This window comes from Mastomys coucha, unplaced genomic scaffold (assembly GCF_008632895.1).
Source record: "Mastomys coucha isolate ucsf_1 unplaced genomic scaffold, UCSF_Mcou_1 pScaffold5, whole genome shotgun sequence".
Lineage (NCBI taxonomy): Eukaryota > Metazoa > Chordata > Mammalia > Rodentia > Muridae > Mastomys > Mastomys coucha.
Window position 1 is genome coordinate 35,415,990 of NW_022196911.1, and position 8,567 is coordinate 35,424,556.

Consider the following 8,567-nt stretch of genomic DNA (forward strand, 5'->3'; position numbering starts at 1 on the left):
ACCCAAGGACTGAGCTATAGCACACCTGGGCATATACGAAAAAGATGCTCGAACATACAACAAGGACTCAGCTATTTTCATAGCAGCCTTGTTTATAATAGCCAGAAGCTGGAAACAATCCAGATGTCCCTCAACAGACGAACAGATATAGAAGATGTGGTACACTGAAAGGCAGGCAAATGGATGGAACTAGGAAATGTTATCCTGAGTGAGGTAACCCAGTCTCAAAAGAACACACATGGTATGTGCTCACTGATAAGTGGATATTAGCCAAATAAGCTCGGAATACTCACGATCCAACTCACAGACCATATGAAACCCAAGAAGAAAGACCAACGTGTGGATTCTTCAGTCCTACTTAGAAGGGGGAAGAAAATAATCACAGGAGGTAGAGGGAGGGAGGAATCTGGGAAGGAGAGAGCAGTGGGGGAAGGGGGGCAAGATCAGATTCTGGAGGAGCTGGGGAGAAGTACAGAGGGTCAGGAATTTGAAAAGAGGTGTGTAGCAGTGGGGGGGGTGGGTAACTGAGGATAGCCACTAGAAAGTCCCAGATGCCAGGATCCAAAAGGTTCCCAGGACCCAGCAGGGATGACATTAGCCAACATACCTAACAAAGGGAAGATAGAACCCATAGAGACCATATCCAGGGGAGAGGCACAGCCCCCAGACTTGACAATCTAAGGAAAACATGGGCTGTCTTCAATACACCTCAAGACCATTCTCAGCTTTAATTGACCTCATGTCTGGATATTGTGCCATGCATGGCCACTCAGGAACAGGCTTATACACTTCTGGCCGTTCAAAATCCATGCCATAATGTCATTGCTCAGAACATCATCCCTCAATTGACGCACCGAATAATACTAATATTTAGTTCTTTCTGACTGCTTCAATGCCGTGCAAACAATGACTCCTCTATGGAGACATGGAAACTGCAAGGTGCATGAATGTTACTCATTTGCGTGTGCCTCCCATGCTAAAATGGTACCACGCTAAAGAGGGAGTATTGGGGAGGGGGGGAGGGAACAGGTGTTTGTTCTTGTTGTTTTTTGGTTTTATTTTTTTTTTTGAGGGGAAACTGGGAAATATGACATGTAAATAAAGAAAATATCTAATAGAAGAAAAAAGAGGGAGTGTTGGTTAGAATTCTTGTTAGCTCAGGTTTCTTTTGAGCTCTTGCTAATGTGGTAAATATACAATAAAAGTCTAGTAAATTATCATGTTACTCTCATGATATTATTCGGTGATTGATCTGAAATATGTGTGCATGAGCAAATTTATAATGTATTTCCATAGTATAACAAACTTCCCTTGGTTTTTGTAGAACATGCCATGGGTTTATTTTCACTGAATCTTATAATGTATTTATTTGTTTACTGATTTACACTAAAATTCAGGAAATAAATATCAGTCACAATTCTGGACAATACCCCATTGATATTTATATATTGATTTTTTGATACAATCAGTGTCCTGTTCTGTGCATTTTTTCTCTATCAATAATTTTTAAAATCACAACCATTATGAGAAAGGCATTCGCCCTATTGCTTTCTATCAGGAAGTTGGAAGTAGAGAAATGTTAATACTTTGTGCAGTTCTTTGAAGGTACCAGCACACAGGTCTTGATCTAAACTTGAGTCATGTGTGCTTCCACAGGCTGATAATCAGAGGACCATTTTACGTTGATTGCTTATGTATTTGTCTGTTTCACTTTTATTCTTAACATAGCAAATTAAAGGTGTCTGGGGTAGATATTGCCTGTCTAGATAATCTGAAGCAAACACTTGCTTGTGAACCTGTCGATAAGCCAAGGGAGAGGGGAAGGTATTGCGAACAAGAAGAGAGCTGTCTGAAAACATCTTTATGTTTCACACACGATGTATGAAGTGCCCACTTGAACTCTAAAGAAAAGGCGAAGACCAGATTTCAGTTGGTAGTGTGTCTCTTTCAGACCTGGCTAATAAGTTTAGTCTATATCTTTGGCACAGAACCTACGTTGGTGTCATGCTTAATTAAAGTTCATGCTAATTAATGATAAAGTAGGTAAATCAAAACCTTGAGATGTAAGTTCTCTATCCCATCTACTCTCTCCCTCTCTTTCTGTCAGCCTGATTGAAACTATGCTCATTATCTTTCTGCAATTAATTCCTTATTCCTGAGGCTCATCCTGTTTTCCCCAGGGATGAACTTCCTGGATAGAGGACCTCATCAAGATGATTAGGTCACACCACATTCTCCAATTAAACAACAGTTAGGTATTGATTTCTACTGAGAAATGGAAATGATTTGCAGACCTGTTACAGACGGGGCTACCCTTCGAAGAGGTTACCATTTTATAGTTCTATTTCTAGAGAATTACTTGGCATTTTCTTAAGGTCAGGTGGGATACCGGAGTGCTAACTATTTAAGAAGACAAAGCTATGACTTTATTGCCATTAGAGAGTGTTGTTTGGGCTATTGCTAAAGCTTTCCATATAGACAAAAGTATTACAACTTTTCATGTATGAATAATGCACTAATCAAAGAAAATCACAGCAAATGTCTTCAATATTTGTTTTACTTGATGGCTTCAGTTGAATAGCATACTTTCTCTTCTCCCGTTCTCCTCTACTCCCTCAGTTTCTTAATTTCCATGTCCAAATGGACTCTGGCTTGTTTTAATTGCTGTCACATTTTTTCTGTATGTGTAGAAGTTCCTTAACGTAAAATGATTTCAATTCTACCTAGCCCCATTTTAGAGCTAATGTTTATTTTTAATGTATTTTTATGAAATTTCATACATATATAAAAATGATAACATTCACTTTCTATTCTACTCAGCTGATTCCATATCATATCCTGCTTTTAACTTTGCAACACTTCTTTACATTTTTGTTAACCCACTTAATAAAATGTGTCCTTTCCATGTACCTGAGGGTAGGGCCGTGGAGCAATGATCAGACCTTAAAAGAAAAATGGGTGTCTTTTGTCCAGCAGTTATCAGCTTCCATGCTTGATCTTGTATAGTTCTTATACAGGCAACCACAGGTACTGTAAATTCATGAGTACAATAGCTCTGCCAAATCACGAAGTCATTTCATAATACTCCTCCCAACAGATACATAAGTTAAACATTTTGGGGGGGGGGTTTCGAGACAAGATTTCTCTGTGTAGCCCTGGCTGTCCTGGAATTCACTCTGTAGACCAGGCTGGCCTCAAACTCAGAAATCCACATGCCTCTGCCTCCCAAGTGCTGGGACTAAAGGCATGCGCCACTACCACCCAGCTAAAGTTAAACATTTTTATTTGTGAAATTATTGTCATGTAGTTTACTATTTTCACATAATATATACACCAAACACATTACCTAAAAGAATGATAAAAATGTGTGTTACATTTTATAGATAGCCAATATAATGCATATCATATTTACTGAAGGTTTTATGCCACTTTCTTGGAATACCAATTCCAACTAAAATAATCTATTTCAAAATTTAAAACTGTGATTATCACAGTTTCATTTAGTTCTCTCTCTCTCTTTCTGTCTCTCTCAGTCTCTCTTTCTCTCTCTGTCTCTCCCCTTTCCCTCTCTGTCCCTCTCTCCTCCAACTGCATTAACCTATATAGAATAGCACTCATAGGATAATGATCTTCAGAGTGGATAATGATCATTGTATTTGACACATGGAAGTAGCAAATGAACCAAATGAACCAAGGAAGAGTGATTTGGGGGTCTAGATGCTCAAAAACTATCTATTGAAGTGACTGGAGAAATATCTGTTTTGATGTGTGTGTTCTTCACACAGGAAATCACTGGTTCTTTTTTTTTGCCTCTGCCTCCCAAGTGCTGGGATTAAAGGCATGTACCACCACCTCCTGGCTCTCATATTTTTAAAAACTGTTGATCAGTGATTAATTGTAAGGAGCCTTCTCCTTCATTTTCAATCAAGCATATTGACATAGAACAATAGCGATATGCTATGCTATCCTACAAGAGAAGCATCTGAATCACATATAATATCAGGGCTGTGTTTCAGACTTTTCTGTCCCCCAACAAATGGCTCTAGGTTAATAGACATATCCCCTAAATGGGTCTTTCTTTATTTGACCATGTTTTGTTAGCCTGAATTGCCAACATGACACAGCCTAGATTCATCTGACAGGAGAAGCCTCAGCTAAGGAAATGCCTGTATCAGATTAGGCCTTTGGCATGTTTGTGGGGTCTTTTCTGGTGATTAATTAATGTTAAAGAATCTGACCACTGTAGGAAGCACCATAGCTTACTAAGAAGGTGGTATTGGAATACACCCCCCCCAACACACACACACACACATGGTAGCTAGCTAAACTTAAGCAAACTATGAAGCAAACCATCAAGCAGCTTCCCTCAGTAGCTTCTCCTTCTATGTCCCTGCCTTGAGTATTGCCCTATCTGTCTTTGGTGATAGACTGTTATGTAGATATGTAAGCCAGATAAACCCTTTCCACTCTTAAATTTCTTTTGTCCAGATTTCTTTATATCACGGTGACAGAATGAAAAAAGAGCATACATAGCAATTACATAACACAGAAGATGAAGATGTGAAACAGAAGAAGTCCAAGTTATATGTGTGTGTGTGTGTGTAATGAATTCCTTTGTAATTTGACATATTACATATATTGTTTCATACATGTTATTCACACCCCTGTAATTTTATATAGGATCAATTCACATTCCAACAGCCTGTGCTTTCTCTCTATAGGTAAACTTTTACTCTTCTGCCCGTGAGTGGAAAAGCCATGCTCATTTGACTTCCCACAAACATAAAACATCCTTTGTTTTTAAAAGCTACAATTATGAAAAGTTAGGTTATAGAAGACAGGAAGTTTACTCATGGAAAGTAGAATACAATCACAATTTCTTGGGGGAAACCTAGCTTCTGAGAATATCTCTCTGCCAAACTAAATATCTGAGCAAGATTTTAGAGGACACCATCCTGGAACAAATAAACAATCTTATTCCTGGAGTTATTTCAAAGAATCCACTCTTTGAAAATGAGTTCTACTCATGGAATCCCAAAGCAATAGTTATGCTGTTATAAACATGAAAGGTTTCTATATTGTGAATTACATTGGCCACTGGGCACTATCCAAATTAGGAAGAAAAGAAGTCTCTGGCTTTTAAGATGCTTATCTACTTGAGAATTTAAGAAATAAGAAATCGGAGGTAGCCAGGCAGTGGTGGCGCATGCTTTTAATCCCAGCACTTGGGAGGCAGATGGATTTCTGAGTTTGAGGCCAGCCTGGTCTACAGAGTGAGTTCCAGGATAGCCAGGGTTACATAGAGAAACCCTGTCTCAAAAAACCAAAAAAAAAAAAAAAAAAAAAAAAAAAAGAAAGAAAGAAATCATAGGTAAAAATGTTTATGATATTTCTGGAAACAATGCTTTTGACAATGTCCGTGTACAATGTTAGCAAATGTAGTAGGTTAAATACTTCAATGAAGAAAATAACTGAGTTAGAAGGGGACATTGCACAGCATTAATGTGATGAACTTGAACATTGTACTAAAAACATTCCTCATCAAAATAAATCTGAGTGTAGAGGCTGTTTGACTTCCAAAGTGCACATCTATGGTTACTGCCACCAGTATCAACTTCTGGTACCAGTTTCTCATACCAGCTTGTCATTTGGATGTCAGCCTATCAATCTATTAAGTACGGTGCAGGAACAGAAAATCATATCTGTCCCCAGCTCCAAGGTAAGGTAAGTGACCCAGACTTCCCACTAGAGCATATATTTTTCCTGTGAACATCGAAAATGGCTACAAGACTGAAATTGGTCCAATTAGAGTTAGCTTGGGACATTTTTAGATGCTGGTAAAATGAAGCTTTTACTTTCATTAAATATAATGAGTGAGGCATCTTTGTCTGGCTGTGAGAGCCATCATACTGCCACAGTGGGACAAGCCACATTGATAACAGAGTCAATATATGTAGAAACAATGATGGTCATCACAAAAGCAAAGAACTAAGAAACATCATCTGAACTTCTTTTTTTGTTGTTTTTTTTGTTTGTTTGTTTTTTTGTTTTTTGTTTTTTGAGACAGGGTTTCTCTGTGCAGCCCTGGTTGTCCTGGAACATCTGAACTTCTTGAATCCAGCTACACATAAGTCATCCATGAATCATAGTGTCTTTAGTTACATTAGTCAGTAACTTAACATTTCTATTTCTTTCTAAGACCTATTTAAATTTGAAACCAAGAGTGGTGACTAACACAGTTAATGATTATTATTTGTGTATCTTTAGACAGGTTATGTGTTTTTGAAGGATTTTGAGGGAAGCAAATGTATAGACATAGACATAAATGTAGATAGATATGTATGTATTTGTATGTGTATACATATCTACATGTATGCATGTGTATATAAAATACATAGTTTATATGTATGTATTTATATATTATATGTATATTGATTGTCTATATATGCATGTGTCTGAAGAAGCAGCATGAGCCTGAGCACACTTTATGTCCAGTTGGCTGCGAGTTACTTGCTGAAGCATACATAATAAGAAACACAAAGAGTTTGAAAGGCTTCTATGAATATCAAGCAAAAGTTAGAAAGGAGGGGCCAGCAAATGTGATGATAACCCTAGGTTCTGGCTGTTCCTCTTGCTTTTCAGGTCTAGAGAAAACAGTTTAAAGTTGGAAGTGACAAGGCTATGAGCAGGGAGGAGAAATGGGTTAGGTCATGTCCACTCATGTCAATCACTTTCATATTCTAAGGTATAGTATTTTGAAATAGAAAGCTCAAGACACATAAGAGAAACAAAATAGGTCACCTGGACCACAGTGAGTCTTTCAGGAAAACCTGCCCTGGCACAATACGGCTAAAGTGACCTGACTTGTATAAAGCTATCATTTGACTTGTGAGTAGAATCAGTAGAATCAATTTGTAGCTTTCTGTTACAGTTCTATTATGGCCTATTTTTCTACACTTCTCTACTGTGGAAAGAAATCAATAATGACACAAATTATTTTACTTATTTTCTCCTGGTGTATAATTTGAGAATCAGCAATTAAAATGAAGTGAGCACATTAAATATCATAAGTAAAGATATTTCTGAAGCTCTATAAAATATAAATTGTCTCCTTTTTTTTTTATCCTCCATAAATAAAGTCAAATCTGACATGTGTTCAACAGTCTGATCAATACAACTGGGTTAATATAAAAAGAAGAAAATGTATTTATTTGCTTTGGAAGCATATGTAACTTAAGTGACATTCAAGCTTCTATAACATGTCCATTAATCATCATTTGTTTTTATCATTTTTCGAGGAAAATGTATTTATGACATGTAGATACTTATAAATACATGCCATTCAACCAGGAAATTTAGGACTGTATAATGCCAACAAAAAATGTTTGAATCCAGAATGTACTATGGAGGCTGCTGGAGGAGAAAAAAAATCATTAGTGGTATAACAGGGAGCCCAGGATGCTAAAGTTCCAACCTGCAAGTTGCATCCTCTGATGCTGTAGTGGCAAAAAGGTTATAGGGGTAGCCAACTGATTTTCAGACTAGATTTGAGGCTTGCTTCACAGAAAGGAATTCATATCTGGTACTGTAAGCCTAGTAAATATCCCATGTCAAGGAAGGTAATAGGAGAAATCTACTACTGTGAGGTTGCTAAGTAAACATGCTATTAAACTGCCTTCTGAATAGCCTTGTTTACATACATAGTTAATATTGCCCTCGACTTTTGCCAGAGAAACTTCTCTCCATCACAGACAGCAGTTAGCCAGAGACTCATAGTCGGTCAGAGTCCTGAGGATATATGACTATTGAGCCCTTGCTTTTAGATGGAACTTCTATATCAAATCTCTTCGAATACTCTAAGGCTTAAGAAACATCATAGAAAGCATCTGTGAAGGAATATAAGAGCTGGAGGATGGGAACAACAAGACAGTTACACTCATAAACTCAGTACATAAACTAAACAGTGCCTCCATGATTGCCTGTATAAGATCAAGCCAGCAAGATCAACTAGGGCTGTGTGAAAGGGTGGACATATGTGTTAGGAGGAGATAAGTTTGAGATCCATTCTTTACATGTATGAAATTGTCAAATAATAAATAAAGAATATTGTATGTAAAAGAGTTTTAGGATTTTTTCCAATGCTGGTCATTAGCCAAATACAATGTAATAATTTTTGTCATTCAAACTTTTGTACTCAGTTTTAAAAGCATAGCAGAGTTCTCAAATGGGAACATCAAAAGGTGCCTACTTAGGTTTGGCCTCAACTTATAAAACCATGAGAACAAGAAACAGGATGCATAGATAGGTGAATTTAGTTGTGCATACTAAGTTATCAACTTGAAGTACTATGAGTAGAAAAGAAGCAAACTGAGGTGTGTGTGTGTGTGTGTGTGTGTGTGTGTGTGTGTGTGTGTGTGATTGTGTCTGTGTAGTGGTCAGAAAACAACTTGTTTAAATCAACTCTCTCCTCCTACAATGTGGGTCCTCGAACTCAAGTCATGAGGCTTGTCAGCAAGTGCCTGTAACTCGTGAGCCATTTGGTCAGCCCTTTAGTTAAGTATTAAATA